The sequence below is a fragment of the Hippopotamus amphibius genome, chromosome X, assembly GCF_030028045.1.
Source record: "Hippopotamus amphibius kiboko isolate mHipAmp2 chromosome X, mHipAmp2.hap2, whole genome shotgun sequence".
Lineage (NCBI taxonomy): Eukaryota > Metazoa > Chordata > Mammalia > Artiodactyla > Hippopotamidae > Hippopotamus > Hippopotamus amphibius.
The window spans coordinates 112,636,163-112,663,991 of NC_080203.1; the positions used below are offsets into that span (position 1 = coordinate 112,636,163).

The following is a 27,829-nucleotide window of genomic DNA, read 5'->3' on the forward strand; positions in this document are numbered from 1 at the left end:
CTGCATTAATATTCAGGCAGCATCAGTGCCAGTCCTGGTGATTCACTGAGGTATTATGAATATGCAAATGAGCAAGAGCTTTTTATGTCTGTGGTTTGTCTTTCTTAGATGTCTGAAGGAATAATTGGAGCCAATTGGCTGCTGATAACTTGTGTATAGATAACTATTGCTCTGGAACCTAAAACCATTTCTTAATTATTCTTATACTAGCCCAAAGGTTTGATTTCAATCAATCTTTTGAAAATAGAACTCCCAGTATTCTCTTAAATTGATTAACATCGAGGTTAAAGTGTCATATTATTTTAACTTCTTAGAGTATAATGAGAGCATTTGGAAGTGAGCAATATACAGAGTGGAATTTGTACTAGTCACTCACTTTTTATTTTTCCTTAGGTTTTTATTAATTTTCCCTGGTTAAAAATTAGGAGTGCAAGAGTTGGTAGAGTGTTCTGAGTAGACGAATCCTAGAGCTTCTAAAGTGTGGAGATAGAACAGACAGAAAGGAGGTTGTAGGAGAGAGAAAAAATAATTCATCACATTCAGCAATAATTAATATTTGATCTTAAAATCACATTAATGTTATCTTAATGCTATGAAAAAGAAAAAAGCTTCACATTTCTGTATAATTCCTTTTAGCACAGACAAATAAGAATAACTTTTACTAGGAAAAATAAAAGTATATAATAAGTGAACTAGGTAAACTTTAATATACATTTTGGTGGCTCATATTATATCTTGATTAGGGATTTTGTAATGTAGTTAATTTTAATTTAGTTCTCAATCAGTGTGGCACAGCTAAAAGAAGTGCAAGAAGATATATAATATTTCTATTATTGTGCCCTATGATTGACTCAAACATCTGTGGTCATTTTCTTTTGATATTATAGTACTGTCTCATTTCTATGAAGATATAACCTTTAAATTGCCACAGCTTGCTGAATGCATACAGAGAACTAGTTTATGACTGCGTGAAATAACCAGCATTCTGCTAACATTTAGCCACTTTGATTTAATTGAGAAATTATTTCAATAGTTGTCTTTAAAACAATATTATATAGTTAGGTGATTCCTCTCTACCTAGAAAAAAAGGAGTTTTCTGTTTTTTATTAAAGGGCAAGTACTGGATAGCTCAGCTCGGTTATGTTCTGGTTTTGCTGTTGTTATTGCTTATGCTGCTTTTTGTGTTTGTTTTTTCAACCTCAGTTTGAAACAACAAAGGTTTATTTCTTGCACATGCTAATGTACCATTCAGGTTGGTAGGGGAACTATGTTCATTTTAGGTAGATAGAGACCTAGGCTGATGGGGTCTCTCAGTTCACATGTGCTCCCGTGCTTGTCATGTCAGAGGAGAAGCAGTCCTGGAGGGTCTTGTACCAGCACTTAAATGCTCAAGGCCTGAAGTGACACTTGTCATTTCTGCCTATGACTCATTGACTGAAATAGTCACACGGCCACATCAACTTTCAAGGGGTGAAGAAAGAATTAGAATGCTCTCACGTGCCTCAAAGAAAAGGAGAAAAGGGATATTTATTCACATTAATAATTTCAGCCCCTTAACACAGCATTCCTGCATACTCAGTAGAAAGGCCAAATCATTTAAAAAGTCATCTTTCAAATTAAAGAACAAAACCCCCATGAGACTCCCAGGAATATTCAATAATTGCTACAATTTGAAGTGTATTATTTTCCTTTCTGGAAAAATGTGCATGTATGTATCTGTATTTTATTATTATCATATGCCCCATGACTGACTAAAAAATCATATACATATGAAATATATGAATATGTTATACATATATATATTTTACATATAGATATGTATATATGAAGCTGAATTGAGTTAGGCTAGACATAAAGGTGCTCATCAGGAAAATCTATTACAAGGAGAATCTAAAATGTCAATGAAAATATAAAAAATTGAAGAAAATGTGTTTTCCAGAACTTCTCTTTGGAAGTATACTGAATACAATTACAGGGCATATTTTATTTTAGCAAGCCACTTGGGTGAGATAGCTATAAGAGGACAGCAGGCTTTTCTTTTCTTTCATCCTCCTTCATTTATTTTTTTTTACATAGTATTGATTTTATTAACATCTGATTTTAGAATAATTTCTGCAGAGCCATCTGCATTTTTTAAAATCTTTATTGGAGTATAATTGCTTTACACTATTGTGTCAGTCTCCACCATACAACAAAGCAAAAGAGCCACATGTATACATATATCCCCATATCCCCTCCCTCCAGAGCCCCTCTCCCAACCTGCCCATCCCACCCCTCCGAGTCTTCACAAAGCATCAAGCTGGTCTCCCTGTGCTCTGTATTAGCCTCCCACTAGCCATCTATTTTACACTTGGCAGTGTGCATATGTCGATGCTACTCTCTCACTACATTAAGATCCTTATCTTTTCCAGCTTTATAGAGGAACAGTTGATAAATAAAAATTGTATATATTTAAGGGATACAATGTAATGTTTTGATATACATATACATTGTGAAATGATTACCACAATGAAGCTAAGTAACATATCCATCACCTCATATAGTTACCATTTTTTTCCTGATGTGAGAACACTTAACATCTACTCTCTTAGCAAATTTCAAGTATACAGTATATTTTTATTAACTGTAATATACATACATTTTATTAACCGTACTATACATACTATATATTAGGTCTTTAGAACTTATTCATGCTACAGCTGAGAGTTTGTGCCCTTTGATTAATACCTCCCCTTTTCCCCAGCTCCTCAGCCTCTGGTAATCACCATTCTACTCTTTGTTACGAGTTCAACATTTTTTTTTTTTTTTAGATTCCGTATATAAGCGAGATTATGTCATATAGTATTTCTCTTTCTGTGTTTGACTTATTTCATTTAGCATAACGTTCCCTAGTATATCCATATTGTCACAAATGGCAGGATTTCCTTCTTTTTAAAGGCTACATAATATTCCATTGTATATGTATATATGTCACATTTTCTTTATCCATTCATCTCTTGACAGACTTTTAATTTGTTTCCATATCTTGGCTATTGTGAATAATGCTGCTATGAACATGAGAGTGCACATATTCCTACAGATAGTGATTTTCTTTCCTTTGAATGTATACTCAAAAGTGGGATTGCTTGATCATATGGTAATTCTATTTTTAATTTTTTGAGGAACCTTCATATTATTTTCCATAATTGCTGTATCAACTTATACTCCCACTAACAGTGTACAAGGGTTCCTTTTTCTCTACATCCTGTAAGGGACTTTTAAAAGTAACAGCAGAGGATCACTATATTGTTCATTGGTTCTACTCTCTTAGTAAACAATGATCTGACTGATGTTAGTGCGGTAGAGTAATGTATAGGCACTTTATTTTGGACAAGCAGATTTGCCCTTCTTCTGACCCTTGCACAAAACAGTCAACTTATTCTCCAAATGAAAATTGAACAAATATTAAGAGAGTAGTGGTTTGAATAAGCCAAATTGTCAGGGCTGTGACAGAGACATATAGTGCCCATTAATCTCCAGAATATGACTTCACTGATTAGACTCTTTAGATAGCAGCTACCTCCTTCCTCACCACTCCATTCAGTGTATCCCATCAAATATCATGCAGCTGGTCCCAGACAGAGGAATATTACTGTTAAGTCAGCGATATTGTGAATTAATGCATTAGGTCTATATTAAAAATGTAACTATATAAAAATCAAAAAAAGTTACTATAAATGAGCTTACTTTTTCTGACTTTATTCCTTCTTATTTTGCAATTCTTATGAACTGAATTCCTAACAGCAGTAAAAAATTTAATGATGATTGTAATTTGCTTAAAAATAATTCTGCATAGACAGTTTATGCATTCTAACTGGGAATCTCTGCTCCAGGGACAGTCAGATATCACTTTTTCAGAGAGGACATCCTCCCCACTCCAGAGGCAGTGATTACAAACACATTAGCTATCTTTGTCTTTGATCATATCCAGATGTTTTGCTAATCACCATATTTCATGTCAGAAATGGGTTTTCATTGGTTAAATTAGTGGCTAGCTTATTAATTGACATGGCACCTGTTATAAATGGATGGTAATTAGTGAAACTAAAAGCTTTCAACTTGTATGAATTGGCTAAAATAGTATAAAGATGCTCCCCACCCTTGAATAAACAGGACATAAAAATCCAGCAAGGTTTGCAGCTTCTACCCTTAGGGACGTCGCTAAAGACTAGGTCTGTAAACTATCATGTATCCTGCCTTTGGTTTAGAAGGATTCTGGTTGCTTAACGCTGACCATAAGAGTAACTGTGTCCTACTTCTGGGATATTGTCCAGTGTTGAGCCAATATTTCTTGTAAGGGAGGGTGGGTCAAACTCCTAAAATGACAGACAGCTGAGACCTCATCAGGCTTACAGAATAAGCTGTGATATGAACCATTTTTGCCTCTTTGCTAATAAATGTTTCTAGAGCTTGTTCTGAGACTTGATTCCATAATAACCTGGTTACACTGTGTAAGGGAATTATCTAGCCCTTATTCATATAAAATATTTTGTTGGCTACTGTTTATTAAAAGTAAACAAACAAAAAAATCCCTAAGTTTTGCATGTTCAATTTGCTTAGGGTCATACCCAACAGAATTAAATGTTAATTAGTGGTATCTCCATTTTTACTACTCAACATTAGTAGATCCCTTCTAATAGAATGATCTTTAAAAAAATATTGCTTTTGTACAATTTACATTGACTACATAACTTTCATAACTGCTAATCACCATCCTTATATCAGAACCTGAGCTTCCATTAAAAAAATCAAAATAAATTTACAAGTTATATCACAAATAGCATTATTTTAGATGATGAGATTATATACTATTTCATTTTTATTACATGAACCAAATTTATTTTCTGAAAGATCATTTTACATGTAAGAAGCCATTGATTTGGGGTTTTTAATAAATGTTATACAAATAACAACTGAATAAAGCTTGTAAATAATAATTTTAAATGACAAAATCTTAGATAACTGTAGAGAATTAATAACATTCTCCATCCAGTGTACCAGATTTAAAAAGCAAGAGACAGAACTGAAATTTTATACCTGTTAATTAATAGAGCTTCATTTCCCCCCACCCACCCCCACCCCTGATAACCACCATTCCAGTCTTTGGCTCTGTGAATTTGACTGGTTTAGATACCTCATATAAGTGGAATCATGCAGTTACTTGCCTTTCTGTGTTTGGCTTATTTCACTTAGCACCTATAGTCAACAACAATGTATTATACCCTTAAAATTTAAGAGGAATTTTTTTTAAAAAAGCAAGAAACAAAAACTAATTATTCTGGTCCACACTATCCCCACTTAGAGCAAGGATAAATTTAACCAGTTAATGCCTGAATAAGTTAATGTTTCCCCAAAGAACCCATGCATCTATTGTGTGGGTCTGTCTATTTAAAGCATACATACATATAATGACACAGACGATACTGTAATGAAAAAGATTGGGTCTTGCCCTTAAAGAATTTCTAATCCAGCCAGATATCAGTAAATAATTATTAATCATTATATAGAACAGTCAGAGCTGTTTTGGTGACAGTACTGTTTAGAACAAGTTTCCAGCTTTAGTTTTGGTATTTATTAACTGGAAAGCTTTAGGTAAAGCATTTCACCTCACTGAGACTCAGTTTCTTTTCTTTCTTTTTTTTTTTTCAGTACAAATATTTATTAGTAACACTAAGTTTTAACCTACATATTACATAATACTCATGTTAATGGGTATCTAGGGACTTTTCCAATATATAGCATCCAAGAAAATAAGACAGATGATGTATATGTATTCTCAAAAGAAACTAGTTTTATTCAGTTTCATTTTAAATAACTGCTCTGTAGTTTACCAAAAAAGGTGCTATGATCAGCTCTCTAGTGAAACGTTAGTGGGGGTAATCAACAGGCTGTAGTTCCTAGGCAAATTATGTTATCAAGCAACTAACTTTGAAAATCATCTGAGGAAATGGTCACCCATGAAATTGTGGGTGATCTATCTGATTTATGTTTCATCATGCTTGCTGACATTTGAGTCTGATCTTTTTTTTAATTTTAGGAATATTTTTCAATTTTTAGTTATATTTTTATAATTAACATGAAATATACCTCTAACAATATAAAATTTTCAGCCTACCAATCAACATTAAGTACTTAGAGAAAAATGTTAGATTTTACGGGTGACTTATAACTTGTTAACTTTGTAATACACTGAATATTTTATCTTTTTGAAACTTGCATTCCACATTAGTTTATGCCTCATATTCTGATGCATGCCTTATAATATGCTTTACCTATTAAAAATACATATTTTGTTTAAAGTATATTGAAGGTGTTGGCATTATTTAAAGTACTTCTGGGTATTTAACCATCATTCTGCCTTTTTTTTTTTTTTCTATCCTTAAGAACCAGAAAAGATACCATATATCAAACAATGGGAACTTCATTATGGGTTTATATAGAAGGGAAGGTGTCATGTTATTCTGTATTAAGTTTCTTCATTTGTAAAAATGAGAAAATAATGCCTGTCTTACAGAGTTCTCATGTTGTCATGAGGATTAAATACACTAATGCTTTTTAAATGCTTACCTGAATGCCTGGTATACTTTACAATAATCTCTTAAGCAGTTTTATATATTGATTCACTGGATTGAGCAGTTGTCCTCTATACCTCCATAGAACATGCTGGCAGATGCTCTCAACACCCTGAATGCTCATGACTACAAGTCTACTGTCTATTACACCCTTGTATGTTGCCCCCATCAAGTGAGTTATTTCCTTATCAAAGAGTCAGTAATACTTTATCCCCTCAATTTTGTTGTGCCGTTTTTACTTGTTTTAATTGCATAATTTAATACGATATGAACAAAATGAACAGAAATTTCAAATGCTGAAATAGATTTTTGTCTATAAAATCTGCGTCACATTCTTTTACTAACACTTGATAAATGTGAGCTGCTAAAATATGTGGAAGAGGCACTTGTAAAAAATTGGAAAAATCATATTCTAGAAATATCTTTTATACAGACTGCTTCTTAAGTGTCTTTGGATTTCGACCTTATTAATTTAAAAAACAGCTAAAACTAGAATGTGTAGATGATGTATATGACTGTGGAACTTATATTCGCAAAATCAAACTCAAACAGTCTTGGCACTACATAAAAAAGTGATAAATAAAATTTGCCACTTAATTTTAAGTTAAAATGAAGAGTTATAAATTGAAATATATTGATATTTTATTTAAATGAACATTTTAAAGTGTATATACATATATGGACACACATATACCTATAAATATACATATGTATAATTTTATTTAGTTAGTTTGTTGGTGGTGGTGGTTATTTCTTCTGTATTGTAATTTTTTGATTAACTGACAAGTTACTCATTGCTGGCTGCTTCAGAGAAAAGTGTTTCTAGTTGTAAGCAAAAAATCAGTGGTGGATATGAGTGTATGAAGTCTAGTTTTGTCTAGGGTGAAGGTTAGGGAATTGTTATTCTTGAAGAATCTGACAAATGTAAGCACTGTATATATTTGTATTATGAGCATTAACTTAAAAACACAGCTAACAAATAGCTTAGCTAGAATATTAATGAGGTGTTTATATTTTAAAAATTGCTTTCTTCACTCAGAAATATTTTATTAGGATTGTTTTTATAAGATCTTAAGATTATTTGTGTTTGTTAATCCAGTTAGACTTATTTTGTATAATGTTAATTATATATTTATAGTATATATAATTATATTCTACAATATAATTATATAATATATAATACAATTTAGATAATTTCTTTCTGTAGCATTTTGCACGGTTGTGTTTTTTATCTATATTTTATTCAATAAAATATTTTTGGCATTGGAGACAAGGCCTCAGCAGTTTTGTGCTCATCATAATATGTCACTCTGTGTTTGGGTAGAAATATGTGCTCAATACATTCTTCTAGGAACAAATGAATATCTGGAAATTACTGCTTTCCAGCTACTAAAATGAAGATTGACCCTTTAAAATTTTATTTCAGACTACTCTAAAAAATAAATCATGTTATTTATATCTAAACCCAGAGGAGACATAAGTCTCTTAGAATGTGGCTAAATTCTTTGAATAATGCATGATTACTTTGCTTCATAGACTAATGTATCAATGAATTGATCTCACACTGCAGAAATGCTACCGAAGATTTTTTTTGCTTTTCTTCAAATTTTGAGGAATAAAAATGTATTAGGATGCACATTTACTAGCAGATGCTGCAAAAATCCTTATTCATAAATATTTAGATCTTCATTTGATGAGAAAAATATAAGATTACAGTATATGTCACATTCTTTCCCACCTAAGTGTGTAACTGTATTCGTGAATTATTCCTATTGTAGATGTAATGTCTTTCAAAGTATTTTATTACAGCAATGCATTTCCCCAAGGAGGAATGTTTATAAATATATGAATCAAGGTGATACATTTTGTGTTGTTATTTCTTGCTTTCTTCCTGAATTTGCTTCCATGACTTACAAAATATTTTACAACAAAATGAGCCAAAGGGAATTGCCCTATTGAAGTAGACAAAGGATTCGGTTATCCTGGCAACTATTATAAGAACATTTTTTTGTTATTGTTCTTAAAACTAGAAAAATGCATATTTGCAACAAAATTATTACTCTAAATGATTACTTCTCTCCCAAATAATCTAAAGTTAAAGCCTATCTGTTTAGAATTCTTCAGATTATGGTCACCTAGAAAAATTTTACATCCTAAGTTAAACCTATGCTCAGTCTTCATGCCAGCTTAATTGTGTCTCTGTTTTCCGACATTAGAAATATGTATAAAAATGTATATCATTGTCACTTCAGAGTGATTTTGATCAATTTAAATGAACAAAACTAAAGTTCTAAAAAAAGTTGTGAGCAATTTGAAAATCTTTGGTCTCGTGTTTTCTTTAAACCTTTAAATCAGATGAGATTTTTGTCCTTGATTTTGTTTCTTTTACCCAAGGTTTCAATGGTTCTATTTTTTGAATCACTTTGCTCTGAAATAATTATAGTATGCCAGGTCTTCATCATTCCATATAACTACATATTCGGTTCTCATCCCTGCTGATGCATGACTGAGTGGTGGAATAATGGAATGCTCTCAGGTTGTTGAAATTGACAAAATGGCCTACCAACTAATTGGTGGATCTCAGAAGCTGATACCTGTTTCTCTTTGATTCTTTTGCAGATGACTGAACACATCGAATCAAGTTTCTTTGCCTTGAAACTTCAGTTTCTGCAGGTCCATGAAGGCAGGGACTTCACCACTTTTGTTCACAACTATATATCCAGAGCTCAGTAAGTGCCTAGTATATAGTAGGCATTCAATTAATATTATTGAGAGAATTAATAAAATGAATTGTAGTAATTAGTTACTTAGTGAATCAATGAATCTGTGCTTACATTTTATAGCTAGATTGAAAAACCATCTTAAAAGTGTTTATATATCAAAATGGTTAGACTCAGGAGATTCAGAGTCATGCTGTGTGATCTCGTGTAAGTTATTTAGCCTGAGTCTTTTTTTTCTCATTTGTAAAGGAAAATAATTATAATGTCATGAAGATTAAATGGGATAATACATATTCAATGGTTAAGTCTGTCACATCATAATCACTCAATACATAAAGTTATTATTTTTATTTATACAGGATTTTATTTTTATTTATACTGTATATTATTTTATACAGGAATTTAATTTGGGAATTCACTCTCAGAAACTAGTATTAGAATAGGGCATTTTATAAAGTTCATCTAACTGTTAAAAAATATTAAACATTAAAGAGCAAAGAATTTGGTAAGGATTATGAAGGGGCTTGGAAATGGGAGAAAAGAAAAATTAGGAGCTAATAGACATTTTAATTTTTTAAAAAATATCCAAAACTACTTTCAAAATTAGGTTTTTAGAACACCGTACTTCTAGGATTTCTGAAATTAAAATAACTATCTGACATTAAAATGTCTACTTTTAGTCCTAATATTCACATCATTTTTATCAGGAAAATACTTATGGTGATTCTAGACATACAAATGAAGAAGATAACTTAGGCAATTACCATAAACAGCAAAAGTAAATTAACTTATTTTGCCCTAAAATAACAAAATGAATAGTGTGTTAAATTGCTAGCATCAAAAGGGTTTGAATTATTCAGTGCTATCTAATAGACTTTCTGTGATGATGGAAATGATCTATATCTGAGCTGTCCAAGACAGTAGTCACAAGTTCCATGAGGCTATTGAGCACTGGAAATGTGGCTAGTGCTGATGATGGAACTGATTTTTAAATTTTATTTAATTTTAATTAAGTTTAATAAAATAGCCATATGTAGCTGATGGCTACCATATTGGACAACATAGATCTAGATATACGCTGTGATGTCACTTTCCTTTTTTGGCAAAAGTTATAAACATAGGATTATGTTTCATCAGTTACAGAGCTTGCATATTCAGTACACCTAAAATAAAATCTATTATACATATTTCTGTTGTATAGTCCAATATCATTGTATTCGTTAGGCCTTTTGTTTCATTTTGTTAATTGAGCAAATGTATATACACTGGGATAAAATTTTATGGAATTTGGTATTTAGTTTTAATTTCTATAAAGATAAAATTAGTGAGAAAAGTCTTATTCAGAACTGAGGATTTTTTACCCAAAGGCAAAACACTTCTCCTTTAGTTTTCCTATCTATATATCTGTTCACCTCCGTTATTACCCCGGCTTTGAGGAAATCAATCATTTTTTTAGGTACAGAATGACAAACTAAATTTATAGTGTAGATAATTATTCATTTGTTTTTGGTAAATGCCACTGGGATTTAATTTATTATTAATTTATTGGTTTATATTTATTGAATATTACTTAATTTAGGAAAGGTAAATATACATATACACATACATAGAGCACACTATCATTGTTTTCATTTGTTCTCTTTTTAATCTCAGTTCTCAATCCCTATTTTTACCCTAGGATTTTATTTTCCATAGCAGAAAATTATGTTTTTAAGAAAGTATTTTTCAAACCATATTGAATCCCAGAATGTGCAGAGATTTGAAATAAGGTTATTTAAACTCATATCTGAATCCAGGAGTTCTGAATGTAAAGGGATAAGACTCTTCCACTATTCCTAATTCTTTTACCTCAATTTAAAAGCATTCCTGCAGTTCTTGGGCAGGGGAAACAAATAGGTTTCAAACCATTTCCAGGCTAATCAGAGGAGTTGACAGTGACCACTCAGAGTGCTATATTGATCCTGAAACAGCAATTTTATTCTCAGGGTTTCATGGAGACACACTTGCCTTGTCCATGCCATTTTTTTGCTCAAAGAAAGTGGGTCTTAACGCCTGGTTGCAGATTAGAATCATATGGGAAATGGGCTCTACCCTAAACCAATCCAGTCAGATTCTCTGGGGCTGAGGCCCAGGTATCAGTATGTTTTAATCTTTGCCAAATGATAGTAACGTATAGCCATGCTTGAGAGCCTTGGTTCTAATATGAGCTGATATACTAACCCATCTGCCACCCAGTAAATCTTATTTTTATTCTATCTTCTAGTCAAATATGCATGAAATATTAAAGTAGCTCTAATAGAAGCATTTTAATTTGCAGATCCTGACCAATTCTAGGTTAACATAAATCTTACTGAGGATCATTATTATCCCACTCAGTTGTGCTTTGTCTACCTTTTTCTACTTGTATATCATTAATGATCCTAAAATGGATGTGCGTGTGAGGACTGGGGCTGTGGGAAAGGATATGGTAACTGCCTTGAATACCCAAGACCCATAACAACAGTAATGTGTCCAATCAATTGAGAAAGAGATTGTAAAAATTATAACTACAATCATTGTGCAATTCTAAACTCCTCTTTTAGAAAAGTTTGTGTATTTTTGTCCATGATCTAAATATCCTAGTAACTGAATGCAATTCTAAAAGTGTATCACAGATAATTTTAAAAATTATGCCTGATTAACTGGGAAATATTACTACTGGCCTTTGAAATCAGTTCTTCTAAAATACAAATTATGCCCTGTCGAGATATTATCTGAGATTACATTACTCTGTCTTTTCCCTGATTCTACTTCCTTCGCAGAGGTATCTTTATCCTGCATTTAGTGCTTATAATAATGTTTTTTCAATTTCTTATTCCCACATTTGTATATCCCTAAACAATATAGAATATTATTTTGTATATTTTATGTTGTGTTTCCTAATTGTGATAATCATCTTCAGAAAGTTCTCATTTTTATTTCTTTAAACATTTTACACATACTTATTGCTTCATCTTTACCTGATAATTTTAATATCTCAATTTCTTGGTCATCAAAATCTGTCCTTGTCTTCCCTCCTCAATTTTGCTTATTCAGAGCTTCAATTCAGGGAATTTTAATAAGGACAGCCAGTGAGTCCTTTTTTGAGGTTATCTTCTTCCAGAAAGGCAATGCATTTTACCTGTGTGAGGTGGCCCAAATTACTACCAAATCACAATAGACTTTATATTAAGTTTGTGGCTTGAAGTTTTACAGACAGTGGGTAGTTGCAAAAATAGGAACTCATATCCTAAGGGAGGGCCGGAATGAAGTTGTGAAATCTCAGTGAAACCATTTTAAAATTTCCTTTCCAGAACCCAAGCCTAGATAGGTAATTTTACTTGTCATTGGTCCTTGACAGGAGGTTGTTTTTTGTCTAATTCATCATTTCACTGAAGGTGAAGATCTTGGCTTGGTCTGGGGTTTTTCTTGTTCCGCCTTTGCCTGTTCCCTGTTCCACTCCTTGCTAGGAGCAAAGAACTTGTCTCCCTCTCCTTCACCCAGCTATGGAGGTGCAAGTATCTTGGATACTAAGAAAGGTACAGAATCCCCCAAATAACAAAGAGTGTAGTTTCAGCTTCATTATATCACTTGATTCATAGCTTCCTCTTCATTTCTGTATGGCTCCTGGGGATTTCCCTTAGCTTCCTGAAAGCTCAGCTATGTAATTAAATACCTATTGGTCATGTTTATCCAGCATATCTAGGTGATTTGTAACAGGCACTTTTTCAGAGGAGTTAGCCTGCCTTATCACTGAAAGCAGATGTGTCCTGTATTACTAAAAGTCTTGATGATGAAGCTTCTGGTAATGAAGTGTATCATCCACTTCTTACCTCATCTATTCATTCACTTCACAAATATTAATTGAATATCTTCTCTGTGTCTTACTCTTCTGTACCCTGGAGATAAAGTGGTCACCAAAAACTATTGCTACTATCAAGGAGCTTACATTCTAGTAGGAGAAACAAATGACAAATTAAATGTGTGTGTGTGTGTGTGTATGTGTGCATCTCACAAATGTGAGTTATACACTGTAGAGACACATATACATAAGAACATATCGTATTTTCAGATAGCTCTCAAAGAAAAGCAGATTCTTGGGTCAGCATATGATGAGTAATTATTTTAGATATAGTGAAGGTTTCTCAGAGGAGGAGACACTGATCAGGTAGAAAAGTAGTGAGGGCTCTTGGTAGATGGACAGGGGCTGTATAAGTGCTCCAGGCAGAGACAATATTATTAAGTACAAAGACCTAAGAATGGGAGTTGAAATGTTTTTATGGAGTTAAACAAACACTCAGGAGAATATAATCCTTTTAGAGAAAGTAGAATTTTGGAACACTAAATCAGTCAGTTAGTCATTGAGGAGCTAGAGATTTCCTAATCAGTTCATTCATAGTCAAATCAGTCATTCAGCCAAATAAAAAATTATTGAGTGTTTTGTATATTAGGTGTTGCATGAGACACAAAAGTTAAACAGCAGTAACTCAATGTGCACTCACAGTTTAATAGGGAAAGCAAGGAATAACCTCATGGAAAGTAACACAGTTATGAGAAGTATAATTACTGTCATCTTATTGCTTCAGAAAAATAACATAGAACATGATACCATACTCTTTTCAATTTATTAATAATTTTAATAGCTTTAAAATTGTAACTATGTTATATGTATACGTAAGCACTAATATTATATGTATTTTTACAAAACTGCTAAAATTTACCAAAAGTTACTTGGATTCTTTTCAGTTTCTCTTGGTTTCCGGTCTCTCCAGCACCAGCTCAGATTACCTTGACCTTTTTCTCAAAGCAAAAGAGAAAACAAAAATAAGAATAGCTCTTTTAAAAACAAACATGCAAACAACCAACAACAAACTTAAAAATACCTTTAAAATAATTGTTTTGTAAAAAGAGGGAAAAAGTACAATTTTCCACAAAATTCATGATAGGAGTTAGCAGCACAATTGTTAATAATGCCTAGATCTCTTGCCTTAATAATAAGGCTCTGGACCCTTACAGCCCTTTCTTCTAGTAGATAATACACATATCTCCCACTTAACATGAGTAATACATTCCTGAAATAAAAAGTTCTAAGTGGAAATGCTAAGTTGAAGCTGCTTTCCCAATGTTTGAGATGGGAAATATATTTCTCATTACACATGTGTAGAGCAATGATCTCTGAAAGAAAGGAAATAAATGAGGTGAGTTCTATGATCACTCAACGTAATACCTAGAGAGAGTTTTCAGACCAGAACACAGGGTGGTGGAACTCAGGGTGAGCCCAGCAGTGTCCTTGAGTTGAAGAGATGGAGTTGGGAATTTAAGAACATCAGGGTATGGAGCACACAGGGCAGAGTAAAGAAGAGAGTGTTACAGTGAGAGAAAGCTCTGAAGATCTGCAGAAGGACCACCCTCACCCCCCCCCCCCCCCCCGCAACCGACTCTTCATCTGAGTATTTATCAGAACATTCAAGTGAGGAAGCTATCTGAAACCAAGGGAAGAATAATGTGAAAGAAGCAGTCAGAAAAATTTCCAGGCTTAAGTGGAGCAGAAATTATTGGTGTTCTCACCAGCTTGAAGAGAAAAATTATAATATGTGAGGTATCAGGTAGACTGTTTAGAAGGATATTGGCTTACTTAAGAGGCAAGATACCTAGACCAAAGGCTTCTCTGGTCTTACTTAACAAAGCTTAAAAGCAAGTTTGAAAGGATCAAACCCCAAGGGAAAAAAATGAAGAAAATTTCACCAAGACACATCATAATCAAATTGCTTAAAACCAATAATAAAGGGGGGGGGAACACATTTTGCAGTAAGAAACAAATATAAGAATTATAGCAGACTGCTGTTTTGGAAATAGTATTAATCAGAAGACAGTGGAACAATATCTCTAAAGTACTGAAAGAAAATAACATCAACCTTGAATGATATAGCCAGTAAAAATATATTTCAGTAATAAAAGTGAAATATTTATTCAAGCATACAAAAAGTGAAATCATCACTAGCAGATATGCAATTTTATTTTTATTTATTTTAAAACACATTTCTCTAACTGTTTTTTTTTTTTTAAGGAATGGACTTTGAGGAGGAAAAGCGTGGCAGAGAGGTAAGAAATAGAACATATATACAAATGTAAGTTGTTTTATTAATTGTTTTAGAACCTCAACGAATTAGTGCAGAGAATGCCTTGTATAAAACAACACAAAAAATGTTCAAAGATCAAGGTGTTGTCTTAGGCAAGGCTAAAGATTTAAGTCTGGCATTTGGAATTTAGGCTGTAGTCCTTGTTTTTGGATGGATCACTGGGTATGTGGGAGAGTCTATGCTTTTAACCAGATTTGAACAGAAGAATGACCACTTGGCCCAGGTGGAAATAGATGAAGTATTTGGTTTAATGTGTCATGTAATTACTAAAGTTCTTCCCCAGGATTTAGTGCCAGGTGGGATTGTGTTTCTGGTCAAACTCCTTAATATAGGCTGCAATGTCTGTCTCTGTGTTATATTTCTCCAATGCCTGAGTAGCACACTCCGCCAAGTCATGTTGCATTTCCTCTGACATAGTGGCATTTTTGATCACAGCATTTTTGGTCACACATGGTTATAGTGAAGTGGGGCTGGCTGACTGCATCCAGTCTGCTGGGGTAGGGACTGGCCAGACATACAATTGTAAAGGAAGTTCTTTGGGTAAAAGGAAATGATACCACATAAAAACTTGCATCTATACAAAAAACCAAATAACACCAGAATTGGGGAATATGTGAGTAAATACAAAATGGTGTTTTCTTATGTTCTAAATTACATTAAAAGATAATTGAAAGTTTAAATAAAAATAATAACAATGTATTGCAGTATTTATAACAGATGTAAAAATAAACTGTATGACAATAACACAAGGGCCAGGAGAAGGTAAATAAATTGTACTATTTTAAGGTTCTTCTACTATAGGTGAAGTGATATATTACTTGAGAGTAGAGTGTTATGTTATCTATACTAGAAACACCAAAGTAAAATTTCACCAAAGAAAGTGTATGGATTGCAAATATGTACATGAATAGGTATTAACATCATTAATCATTAGGGAAGTTTAAATTAAAGCAACAGTGAAATACCACCATATATTTATTAGAATGGTTTACATTTTAAAAAATAATAAACTGACAATATTAAATGCTGGCAAAGATGTGGAGAAACTGGAATTCTCATGTATTGCTGTGGAAATGCGAAATGGTACAGCCCCATTGGAAAATGGTTTGGCAGTTTCTTATAAAGTTAAACATACACTTGCCACATGACCTAGAAACTTCACTCTTAGATATTTACCTAAGCGAAATGATTATATTTCCAGAAACTTTATTCATAATGCCAGAATTTGGAAATGATGAAAAAGTCCTTCAACTGATGAATAGACAGTGTGGTATGTGCATCCAATGGGATACTACTCAGCAATAAAAATGAATGAAATACTGATATTTGTAAGAACACGGATGTGTCACATGCATGTTGGCAAGTAAAGGAAACCAGATCCCCAAATCTACACTCTATTTGAACCACTTGTATAACATTCTGGGAAAGGTAAAGCTATAGGGACAGATATTAATGAGTGATTGCCAGTGGCTGGGTGATGAATCCAAAAGAACAAAAAACAAACAAAATATCCAAGCCCAAGAATTCCTATCTTGAACCCAGACTTGCTCAGTTCCAAAGCTCCTGTGCTCTTAATAATAATCCTATGATGGATGACATGTTCCAGGTTAATTAAAGGGAGAGAAGCATGAGAGTACATACTCATTACACATGTGAGTACTTCTCATACTCATTATTTGGGTAACTCATATTCTAAAACACCACTATTCTTGTTTTACTTTCTTGGTTCTCCAAGTGTGCTACCCAGAGCAACAACGTGAGCAGTACCTGGGAACTTGTTAGAAATACAAATTTTCAGGCTCTATTCCCAGGCCTACTGATTCAGAAATTCTGTAGGTGGGGGTGGATTCAGTAACCTGTGTTTTAACCAGCCCACCAGATGATTCTGATGTGCACTATAGCTTGAGAACTACAGATCTACATTAACTCATTAGTTCTCATTACTTCAAACAATAAATGCAAATTGGTTGGGTTACTTTCAGTTAATCTGCTTTGGAACACTACTCATCTGTAAAGTCCCTTATGAAATGCCAGCTTTGTGAAACCTCCCATTCCTCCCTGCCCCTCCACAATATATTGTTTATACCTTTATTAAACATGCATTTCCTTTCACCTTGTGTTATATTTCATCGCTGACATGTCTATAACCTTCAGTAGTATGCCAGTTCCATGGGGCATGGATTCTCATATTTCAAGACTTATAAAACTCATTGCCAGTATAATCTGAGTAAGGGCAAATCCAGCTGGTCATGAAGGTTAAAATAATTGGGAAGTATCAGTTTCCAAGGTACATAAAGTTTCAAACTTGGTTCAAGTAAATCATTTACATTTAGTAGTCATCGTCTTTTCAGATTCATCGAAATGAGAGTGAGGATATGGCAGCCATGAAAATGTTGCTCACACATCTCCTACTGTGGGGCATAATTGACCAGTAGCCTCAGTTGTTGAGCTCTGAATCCATCACTACAATTCCCACAGGTTGCTTCTAGTCAATAATGGTGTGCAGCAGGGATACTAGAGCAGGGATATTCCTGCAAGATACAGGGCTTCTCTAACCAGCAACTTTGGCTCAAGGACTCCCCATCAACCATGCTGAAACTTTCTTAAAACTGCACTGCAGTCTAAGACTCTTCCTACTTAACCTTCCTTCCTTCCACCTCTCTTCCACAGGGGTCCAAACTGTATTGTGGTCTGATGGCTCCCCAAACTTCTTTCAGTACCCTCCCCTCTTTTCCACAGCCATTTCCCCAATAAATCTCTGCCTTGTTTAATCCTGTCTTAGTGTCTGCTTCTTCCAGGATCTGAACTAACATTGAGGATATCATGTCTAGTTTGAGTTCCATGAATAGTTTTGTTTCATATAAGCAATTGTTTTGTTTTTAATGTGTGGACAATGTTACCTGGGTAAATGGCCACTTCCCCCTTGCAGACTGGCTATTAGAAACCTGAGAAAAAAAGGATGCCTCTATTTTATGAGCTAATCATTTTTTCTTTAAAATTTGGGTACACTAGTAAATAAAAGTTTAAAATTTTTTATTTTGAATTTAATTGTATAGATTTTTTAAGCTACATGAAATAATTTCCGAAAAAAAGCCAGGGTAAAAATAATCCAAGTAATGGTGAAATAATAAGGGGTGGGCTCAGTATTGCCACGTTCAACCAGTCACGTAGGCTATGTACTTCATGGCTAGAACTGGATACTCATTGTGAATGGTGCCATCTGAAGTTGTGTGTTGGTCCTGGGTGGTATGCTCAAAGATGGAAAGAACATGCTAATGGAAAACACAAATAGTGATGTGGAGAGGTCCAGTCAAGCAGATAATTTGGGTAATGTTACTGGAATATCAGAAGTACGATTTCAATCCTCAAAGTTAAGCTATAGAGCTCTTTATTTTCCTGGAATAGGGACCCCACAATGGAGAAAATTTAGAATTCCCAAGTACTAATAAGAACTCTTTAGGGCAAAAGCAACAGATTAATTTGAAACAAACTGGCTTGTCAAAAGGTTAAGCTAATAAGCCATGTAATCACACTGTACAAACAACAACAACAACAATAGAAACACAGCCACAGCTTTAGGTAAGACTTGTTAGGGAGGAAAAACTTTACTCTTTTGGTTTCTGAACCTGTGGCCCTTCTAATTAAACTAATAAAAGATATATTAACAGGAGAAAAGGCACACAATTTTTATTAATATTTACGTGCACAGGAGTTTAGAGAAAAGTGAAACAGAGGCAGTTGAAATTGGGGGTTTATATACCTTTTAACAGAGGAAAGAAGGTTAGGCTTCAAGGGGTGATAAATTATGGGAAAGTAAGACATATGGGGGAAATAATGGAAGATAAAGGCTGTTTTCATAAGGTCTGTTTACGTAAACTCATCTTGGTGTCAACTCCAGTCTTTGATAATCAGAGTTCCTCTTGTCTCCCTGGTACTGGGGCTGGAAGAGGGAGCACTATCCTCAAAGGGAAATTCATATGCTGCTTTTAGGAAGATAACGAAAGGGGAGAGAACCTTCCTCTGTTTGTTGAGTCTCAATTGCCTTCAACTCAAAATAATCCTTTTGCCAAAGTGGCATATTTGGGGGCCGAATATTCTGATTGCCCTAAAGTTTCAAACATTGTGAAAGGGACCTTGTAGAATGTACATTTGTCTTTTGTCATTTTGGGCTGCTCAGAAAATGAAGAGCCTCTGTTTAATTTTACCGAAGTGGTTTTAGGTACATTCAGCCCACCCAGTTATAGCTGGTTTCTCTGTATTGGTCAGTTTTTCTTCCTTGATCTTTGGACCAGTAAAGCTGCCAGCACCTCTTGGGGATACGTGCTTCCTCGTTCAGGTTCAGCAGGAAATATGTCTGATTTCCAAAGAGTTACATGAATGAATGAGTGAATAAACACATTGTTTTTCTATTCTTATATTTTGGATCAATTTGAGATAATTTACTAATGGCTAAATGTGAGTTATTAATTTAAAATGTCATAGTGGCAGATTTTAGGTTATAATGAAAATGGGGTTAATAATGAATTATAATTATAAAATAAAATCTTTAAGGGTTAGAGGAACATGTTGTTTCTAAACATGGAAGATGGACCATGAACACATGAGTTACAAGGCCTCAGCTATCTAAAGTAATTCATTTCAGCCTTAGGGTTTTCATGCAACATAGTTCATTAGGAAAATAAAATCTTTCAAACACCCTGTGTTTCTATTGACACTAATAGAAGTTGCTTGCATACATCAGGTGTTAACTGTTGTCCAGAAGTACTGAAATAATACTTTAAAAGTGTCGCTTTCAATATGAAACATTGATGATTGAAGCATTTTATTTTTCCTGTGAGTGTTAAACATGGAAGTAGAGTGGCCAGTTGAATGAATGTTGGATTGGCAGGAAACAAAGTGTTTGTTATATTCTTGAATTCCTCTATGCTAAGGAAAGAAATTACTTGAGTCTCTGTGTCTCAGCTTCCTCATGTCTTAATAGAATCTATTTCACAGGGTTGGTTTAAAAGAAAACATTGTATTCAGTACAATGACTGGCACAGCTCCTGACACTGATGAAAGATGACTATCACCACACATTTTTAAGTGTGATACTTTAAAATTATCACACATCCCTTGGGCAGGTATTAGGAACTAATCGCTAGGTATATTGATGGTTTCATTAAAAAGATAATTCAGTTTACTTATTAAATCATTCCAAAAATATGCATTGTGCTCTTTTGAATATTAAGCACTGTACTAGAGCCAGCAGATGACTGAGTAAAAGTATCTGTCCTCAGTCAGCTCATGGTTTGGTCAGGAGGTAAAATTAATTTAAAATTAGTTTAAAATCTAACAAACAAAAACAAACAAAAAACCCCTGAACTCCTAGATAGAGAGAACAGATTGGTGGCTGTCAGAATGGGGGTGGGAGTCTGGCAAAATGGGTAAAGGTGGTCAAAAACTACAAACTTCCAGTTATAAAATAAATACGTCTGGGTATGTAATGTACAGCATGGTGACTATAATTAACAACACCGCATTGTATATTTTAAAGTTGCTAAGAGGGTAGTTTTTTTAAGCTCTTTATTGGAATATATTTGCTTTACACTCTTGTACCAGCTTTTGAGGTACACCAAAGTGAATCAGCTGTATTTATACTTATATCCCCATATCCCCTCCCTCCCGCGACTGCCTCCCATCCTCCATGTCCTGGTCCTCTAAGGCATCACCCATCATCGAGTTGATCTCCCGTTGTTATACAGCAACTTCCCACTAGCTATCTATTTTACAGTTGGTAGTGTATATATATCTATGCTACTCTCTCACTTTGTCCCAGCTTCCCCTTCGCCCCCCCCCCAACCCCGTGTCCTCCAGTCCATTCTCTGCATCTGCATCCTAATTCTTGCCCTGTCACTGGGTTCATCAGTACCATTTTTTTTTTTTTTTAGATTCTGTATATGTGAGTTAGCATACAGTATTTGTTTTTCTCTTCCTGGCTTACTTCACTCTGTATGACAGACTCTAGGTGTATCCACCTCATTACATATAGCTCCATTGCATTCCTTTTTATGGCTGAGTAATATTCCATTGTATACATATGCCACATCTTCTTTATCCATTCATCTGTGGATGGGCATTTAGGTTGCTTCCAGTCCTGGCTATTGTAAATAGTGCTGCAATGAACATTATGCTACATGTTTCTTTTGGGATTATGGTTTTCTCTGGGTATATGCCCAGGAGTGGGATTACTGGATCATATGGTAGTTGTATTTTTAGTTTTTTAAGGAACCTCCAAACTGTTTTCCATAATGGCTGTACCAACTTACATTCCCACCAACAGTGCAGGAGAGTTCCCTTTTCTCCACACCCTCTCCAACATTTGTTGTTTCCAGATTTTTGGATGATGGCCATCCTGACTGGTGTGAGGTGATCCTGCATTGTGGCTTTGACTTGCATTTCTCTAATGATTAGTGATGTTGAGCGTCTTTTCATGTGTTTGTTGGCCATCTGTGTGTCTTCTTTGGAGAAATGTCTATTTAGGTCTTCTGCCCATTTGTGAATTCAGTTATTTGCTTTTTTGGTATTAAGCTGCATGAGCTGCTTGTATATTTTGGAGATTATTCCTTTGTCCATTGCTTCATTGGCAAGTATTTTCTCCCATTCTGAGGGTTGTCATCTCATCTTGTTTATGGTTTCTTTTGCTGTGCAAAAGCTTTTAAGGTTCATTAGGTCCCATTTGTTTATTCTTGATTTTATTTCCATGATTCTAGGAGGTGGGTCAAAAAGGATCTTGCTTTGATGGATGTCATAGGGTGTTCTGCCTATGTTTCCCTCCAGGAGTTTCATAGTGTCTGGCCTTACATGTAGGTCTTTAATCCATTTTGAGTTTACTTTTGTGTATGGTGTTAGGAAGTGTTCTAATTTCATCCTTTTACATATTGCTGTCCAATTTTCCTAGCACCACTTATTGAAGAGGCTGTCTTTTTTCCATTGTATATTCGTGCCTCCTTTGTCAAAGATAAGGTGCCCATATGTGCTTGGCTTTACCTCTGAATTCTCTATTCTGTTCCATTGATCTTCCCTTCTATTTTTGTGCCAGTACCATACTGCCTTAATCACTGTGGCCTCGTAGTATAGTTTGAAGTCAGGAAGCCTAATTCCATGAACTCATCTTTCCTTCTCAAGATTGCTTTTTCTATTCGGGGTCTTTTGTGTTTCCATACAAATTGTAAGATTTCTTGGTCTAGCTCTGTGAAAAATGCCATTGGTAATTTGATAGGGATTGTGTTGAATCTGTAAATTGCTTTGGGTAGTACAGTCATTTTCACAATGTTGATTCTTCCAGTCCAAGAACATTGTATGTCTCTCCATCTGTTTGTATCATCTTTGATTTCTTTCCTCAGTGTCTTATAGTTTTCTGCATACAGGTCTTTTGCCTCCTTAGGCAAGTTTATTCCTAGGTATTTTATTCTTTTTGTTGCAATGATAAATGGGAGAGTTTCCTTAATTTCTCTTTCTACTCTTTCATTATTAGTGTATAGGAATGCAAGAGATTTCTGCACATTAATTTTGTATCCTGCTACTTTACTGAACTCATCGATTAGTGCTAGCAGGTTTCTGGTAGAGTCTTTAGGGTTTTCTATGTATAATATCATGTCATCTGCAAAGAGTGACAATTTTACTTCTTTTCCAATTTGGATTCCTTTTATTTCTTTTTCTTCTCTGATTGCTGTGGCTAACACTTCCAAAACTATGTTGAATAATAATGGTGAGAGTGGACACCCTTGTCTTGTTCCTGTTCTTAGAGGGAATTCTTTCAGTTTTTCACCATTAAGAACCATGTTGGCTTTTGGTTTCTCATATATGGCTTTTATTATGTTGAGGTAATTTCCTTCTATGCCCATTTTCTGGAGAGCTTTTATCATAAATGGGTGTTGAACTTTGTCAAAAGCTTTTTCTGCATCTATTGAGATGATCATGTGGTTTTTATCCTTCAATTTGTTGATATGATGTATCACATTGATTGATTTGTGTATATTGAAGAATCCTTGCATCCCAGGGATAAACCCCACTTGATCATGGTGTATGATTTTTTTAATGTGCTGTTGGATTCTGTTGGCTAGTATTTTGTTGAGGATTTTTGCATCTATATTCATCAGTGATATTGGCCTGTAATGTTCTTTTTTTGTGACATCTTTGCCTGGTTTTGGTATCAGGGTGATGGTGGCCTTGTAGAATGAGTTTGGGATTGTTCCTCCTTCTGCTATATTTTGGAAGAGTTTGAGAAGGATAGGTGTTAGCTCTTCTCGAAATGTTTGATAGAATTTGCCTGTGAATCCATCTGGCCCTGGTCTTTTGTGTGTTGGGAGATTTTTAATCACTGCCTCAATTTCCGTACTTGTGATTGGTCTGTTCATAGTTTCTATTTCTTCCTGGTTCAGTCTTGGAAGATTGTACTTATCTAAGAATGTATCCATTTCTTCTAGGTTATCCAATTTATTGGCATATAGTTGCTTGTAGTAGTCGCTCATGATCTTTTGTATTTCTGTGGTGTCTGTTGTTACTTCTCCTTTTTCATTTCTAATTTTGTTGATTTGCATCCTCTCCCTTTTTTTCCTGATGATTCTGGCTAATGGTTTATCAATTTTGTTTATCATCTCAAAAAACCAGCTTTTAGTTTCATTGATCTTTGCTATTGTTTCCTTCCTTTCTTTTTCATTTATTTCTGCTCTGATCTTTATGATTTTTTTCCTTCTGCTCACTTTGGGGTTTGTTTGTTCTTCTTTCTCTAATTGTTTTAGGTGTAAGGTTAGGTTGTTTTTTCGATATTTTTCTTGTTTCTTAATGTAGGACTGTATTGCTATAAAATTCCCTCTTAGAACTGCTTTTGCTGTGTCCCATGGGTTTTGGGTTGTTGTGTGTTCATTGTCATTTGTTTCTAGATATTTTTTGATTTCCTCTTTGATTTCTTTAGTGATTTCCTGGTTGTTTAATAGCATATTGTTTAGCCTCCATGTGTTTGTATTTTTATCGTTTTTTTCCTGTAATTAATACCTAGTCTCATGGCATTGTGTTCAGAGAAGATGCTTGATATGATTTCAAATTTCTTGAATTTACTGAGGCTTGATTTGTGACCCAAGATGTGATCTATCCTGGAAAATGTTCCATGTGTACTTGAGAAGAAAGTGTATTCTGTCGTTTTTGGATGGAATGTCCTATAAATATAAATTAAGTCGAGATGGTCTAAGGTGTCATTTAAAGCTTGTGTGTCTTTGTTTATTTTCTGTTTGGATGATCTGTCCATTGGTGTAAGTGGGGTGTTAAAATCTCCTACTATTATTGTGTTACTGTGGATGTCCCCTTTTATGGCTGTTAGCAATTGCCTTATGTATTGAGGTGCTCCTATATTCGGGGCATAGATATTTACAATTGCTATATGTTCTTCTTGGGTTGATCCCTTGATCATTGTGTAGTGTCCTTCCTTTTCTCTTGTAATAGTCTTTACTTTCAAGTCTAATTTGTCTGATATGAGTATTGCTACTCCAGCTTTATTTTGACTTTCATTTGCATGGAATATCTTTTTTCATCCCTTTACTTTCAGTCTATATGTATCCCTTGGTCTGAAGTGGGTTTCTTGTAGGCAGCGTATAGGAGGGTCTTGTTTTTGTATCCATTCAGCCAGTCTGTGTCTTTTGGTTGGAGCATTTAATCCATTTACATTTAAGGTGATTATTGACATGTGTGTTCCGATTACCATTTTCTTAATTGTTTTGGGTTTGTTTTTGTAGGTCTTTCCCTTCTCTTGTCTTTCCTACTTGTAAAAGTTCCCTTAGCAATTATTGTAAGGCTGGTTTGGTGGTGCTGCATTCTCTTAACTTTTGCCTGTCTCTAAAGCTTTTGATTTCTCTGTCAAATCTGAATGAGATTCTTGCTGGGTAGAGTATTCTTCGCTGTAGGTTTTTCTCTTTCAGGACTTTCAGTGTATCCTGCCATTCCCTTCTCCCTGCAGAGTTTCCGCAGAAAGATCAGCTGTTATCCTTATTGGTTTTCCCTTATATGATATTTGTTGCTTTTCTCTTGCTGCTTTTAATATTTTTTCTTTGTGTTTAATTGTCATTAGTTTGATTAATATGTGCCTTGGTGTATTTCTCCTTGGGTTTATTCTGTATGGGACTCTCTGTGCTTCTTGGACTTGGTGAATTATTTCCTTTCCCATGTTGGGGAAGTTTTCCACTATAACCTCTTCAAATATTTTCTAAGACCCTTTCTTGTTTTCTTCTTCTTCTGGGATGCCTATGATTCGAATGTTGGTGTGCTTAATGTTGTCACCAGGCTCTCTGAGACTGTCTTCCATTCTTTTTATTCTTTTTTCTCTTTGCTGCTCTGTGGCAGTTATTTCCCCCATTCTATCTTCTAACTCACTTATTCATTGTTCTGCCTCAGTTATTCTGATGTTTATACCACCTAGAGTATTTTTAATTTCGGTTATTTTGTTGTCCATTACTGTTTGTTTGCTCTTTAGTTCTTCTGAGTCCTTATTAACTGTTTCTTGTATTTTCTGTATTTTGTTATCGAGATTTTGGATCATCTTTTCTGTCATTACTCTGAATTCTTTTTCAGGCCATTTTCCTATTTCCTCTTCATTTATTTGTTCTTGTGGGTTTTTTTCCTGCTCCTTTGCCTGCGTGCTGTTTCTTTGTTTTCTCATTTTGTCTAATTTATAGGATTTGCTGTCTCCTTTCCCTAAGCTGCCTGTAGTAATTCCTCTTGTTTCTGCCCTCTTCCCCCTGTGGTGGGGTTTGTCCAGTGTCTTGAGTAGGCTTCCTGGTGGGGGGGTCTGGGGTCTGCTTTCCGATGTATGGCTCTTTGTCTTTTCTCTCTGATGAGCAGGGCCATGTCAGGGGGTGTGTTTTAGGGTATCTGTGAGGTGAATATGGCTTTAGGTAGTCTGTGTGCTGATGGGTGGGTTTGTGTTTCTGTCTTGTTTGTAGTTTGGTGTGAGGTGTCCAGCACTGGCAGTTGCAGACAGTTGGACAAAGCCGAGTCTTAGACTCTGATACAAGGCTCTGTGAGAGTTCTCTGCAGTTAATCTTCCCTGTGTCTGAGGACTCCCTTGTATCCTAGCATCCTGGATTCAGTGCTCCCTCCCCAGAGCCTCCTACTTGACTTCTGATAGAATAGTCCAGACTTCAGAGGTTGCTTGTCCCAGCAATAAAGGGGTTTAAAGAAGACTGTCCAAGCCCCACACTAATGGCAGAGTGTTGAGTCAAACAAATACTAAGTCAAGGAAACACATACATGTATAAGACACAGAAATACTGAATCCAATGGAACATAAGGCACTAGAAAGACCTGACAGAAGAACCGCATTATGCCATCAAACAATCAAAGAGAAAATCAACAGAAATTCAAAACAACAACAAAAAAAAACACACATAAAACAAAAAACAAAAACAAACAAACAAAAAAACCACACATACACAAACACCAATCCAGGGAGATTTTGAAAGCTAGGATCAAAAATAATAAAGAGCAAGAGTACCACCAGACAGACTGAAGATTCTCAGAATGAAATCAGGCAATTATACTTAGAACTAAGATAAAGACAAAACCTGATAATAAAAACCAAAGCAGTGTGTCATCTGGAGAATAAAGCAAGGAAACAGAGCAGACCCATAATATTACTTATAAGTATATTAAGATAAAACAAACTAAGAAAGCATAGAAGACAGGGCAACAGAAGAGCGTAGTATGATTGGAAATATGAAAAGAAAAAGAAAGAAATAGAAATGTATAAAAGATAGAGATGAAAAGAAGTTAGGAGAGATACATTCAGCACTAGAAAAAAACTTAGCTAGAAATAGAAGTATATAAAAAAGCTAAAAATAAAAATAGAATAAAAAATATGTTATAAAACGTGTAGGTCCCTTAGGACTAAGATCATAGTTAATAAAAAAAAAAAAAAAAAAAAAACCTAGAACTGACCCCAGAATGGACCGGATCAATAGAATTAATAATAATATTTCTGTTTCCTTGGGGTCTCAGCTGTAAGTGTCCTTCTCCCCACCTTGGGCTTTTTGTATTAGTCTGCGATCAGCAGAGCTTCCTTTATTGTTTGTCTGTAAGTGCCAGTGTGTGGGGAGAGAGAGGGTACAACAGTGTCTCCTACCCCTGGGAGTGAGTGAGCAGTGGTGCCCTGACTGGGTCATGGCGGCTTGGGCAGCTCAGGCCAAGAGAATGACTCCAACCACAGCTCCTCCCCCCGCTACAACTCCACCAAGACGCCCTGCCTGGGTCACAGTGGCTCAGTCGGCTGTGGTGGTGCCTGTTTCAGAGGGACGCATGTGGCTCAGGTGTA

The 27,829-nt window shown here is 34.8% G+C and overlaps 1 pseudogene; it reads right to left on the reverse strand.

The window, feature by feature from the left end:
• Nucleotides 1-15,673: 15,673 nt before the first annotated feature.
• Nucleotides 15,674-27,829, reverse strand: part of LOC130841567 (uncharacterized) — a 164,104-nt pseudogene continuing 151,948 nt past the window's right edge.